The following is a 2,500-nucleotide window of genomic DNA, read 5'->3' as shown; positions in this document are numbered from 1 at the left end:
TTTCATTTTTATGAGTTGGATGTTTGGTAAACAATAGCCGCGAAGGAGTTGCATAATCTCGCTCCTCGTCTAAAGTTTATAAACAACCGCTAGGGACCAGATTTTATTGCTTTATAATGCTGATGTAACAATATGTAAACTAAGCCAGTCATGCATCGATATCGTGATTGTTTAAGTAAGCAGTATTGCTTAAGACGTTTGTAACAGTCTTTCTGATTGGAGAAAAGGTGGAAGAGGAGAAAAACTTATTGTTTCACGGAAATAAAGTCACGCCCGTAGGCGAGGCGCTTAGATATAAGAGTAAAGATTGTTGGACTGGGGAAGTATTGACGTCGGTGCGAGGTGGCTTAGGGAGTGAATTGAGGATCCCGGTTGGGAGTCCCTTGGTGTAGCTTGACAAGCCAAGTGTAATATTTGGGAAGGAAAGAAGAAAACTTTTACCTCCGTTTAATTCACCCCATAAATAAACATTACTTACTTCCTACAGAAAGATATGGTAAATGACATTCTTAAGTAAGACAGTGATGAAAAGAAAGTTGAAAGTGAAAGAAGAAATACAAAACCATAGAAGGGAACAGTAAATCGCAGTTACTACTGTGGTAACGGAGGTGACGGAGGAAACATGTATAGAAGAAGGGGAATTAAACGGATTTTTTCCCCCACGAATATTACTACACTTGGTTCTTTAAGTTACACCAAGGAACTCCCGTTGGGAATACTCAGTTTGGGTACTAGGTCAGTTCTGCAATGACGTCATAATTTCTTTAGTCCGATGATCTTTAATTTTATATTTAAGAGCCTCCCCTAAGAAAGTGATCTTACAATCGTGAGCCATTTGACTTTTCTCCTCCTCCCGCATGCAATATTACTTACTCACGCTATCGCGAATTCACTGTACACTGACATAGTTTACATACTGTTACATCAGCAAGTAATAAAATCAAGTCCCCAAGCCCCTGTTTTAAAAACATTGGGCAGAGAGCGAGCTTGCGCAACTCCTTCGCCTACGAACTGTTGTTTACCAAACACCCAACTCATAAAAATGTAATTATCTCCACCTACCTACCCCTCTATCTACCTCATTTGTGTACCTATATCTACGAGCCTCATACAACACCTCACTGCTCTCAAAAAAAAATTCTTTGGTCTGGCTGCCTAAATAGAGAGCAAGTAAACGTTTGTCTATAGTGTATGAAGAAAGTGAATTGATTGAAAAAAAAAGACTGAATGTGAAATATATCCTTCGGACACTTACGCAGTTTGAGTGCTCTACACTTGCTTTCTTTTCCAGATGCTCCCAATGAAGCATGCCTTATTTAACTTTAAAATAGTCTAAATGTAACCTTATAGATTGTAATATCACCCACGAAAAACTACATCATAACACATACAAATAAACATGCATCCACGCCCTAAGGCGACCAGTGCATGATAATGACCAGTGCATGATAATGGCTAAGTAGCCAGGAACGTATTTCCAAGTGCGCATTTACACCACATCCCCAAATAAACTTTAACACAAATTAAATCACAAGAAATAATCACATAATATTTTAAACTATATTATAATTTTCTTTGTATGTTAAACCATCAATTTGTAAAATAGAAAACTCTAAATATTGTAAAACTGACCCAGCATTTATTCCGTGTAAAGATTCAGACCAGAGCCGGCAGAACCGGTTGCAGATGAACGTAGATTCGTGGAGAGTCTACGTCATGTATTTCTAAAATATGAAATGTAGTTTAGAAAAGGGGCATGAACCTTTTCTTAAACTTTTGATTAGAATACACGTACCAACCTGTATACATAAAACTTACCCACAGTTCTGCATAGGCATGCTAACTGTAACGTATTATGATAAAAAAAAATGTACTAGCACCGATTTGTAAAAATGCAGGAACAAAACGTACAGCAGCAGAACTGCCTGGGAAAGATAAACGGCCGAAAGAAATTAATTGCCTGAGATAAGCCAGGTGGAGGCAAGAAGAAGTTGAAGAATAAGATGAAAAAGAAGACAAAGAAGACAACGACGACGAAGAAGAAAATACAGAAAAAGAAGATAAAGAAGACTAAAAGGCGAAGAAGAAGAAGAAGAAGAAGAAGAAGAAGAAGAAGAAGAAGAAGAAGAAGAAGAAGAAGAAGAAGAAGAAGAAGAAGAAGAAGAAGAAGAAGAAGAATGCGAAGAAGAAGAAGAAGAAGAAGAAGAAGAAGAAGAAGAAGAAGAAGAAGAAGAAGAAGAAGAAGAAGAAGAAGAAGAAGAAGAAGAAGAAGAAGAAAACAACAACAACAATAATAGAGACGAATATGAGGAAGAGGAGAATGAGGAAGAAGAAAAACAAGGAAATATTGAGTGAATGTTAGAGAGAAGGAGGATAAAAGCAATTTACAAGAAGAATGTTCTTGGAAACTGTTTAAGTTACAAGCGAGTACCATTTCTATGCAGTGTCAATTTCATACAAAATATTTATATGCATGTAAATAGTAAACAATTACATCACC

The sequence above is a fragment of the Oratosquilla oratoria genome, chromosome 1 (assembly GCF_046742065.1).
Source record: "Oratosquilla oratoria isolate Oo_2021 chromosome 1, ASM4674206v1, whole genome shotgun sequence".
NCBI classification, from domain to species: Eukaryota; Metazoa; Arthropoda; class Malacostraca; order Stomatopoda; family Squillidae; genus Oratosquilla; species Oratosquilla oratoria.
The sequence above is the reverse complement of the archived record's forward strand: the minus strand, read 5'-3'. Positions refer to the sequence as shown.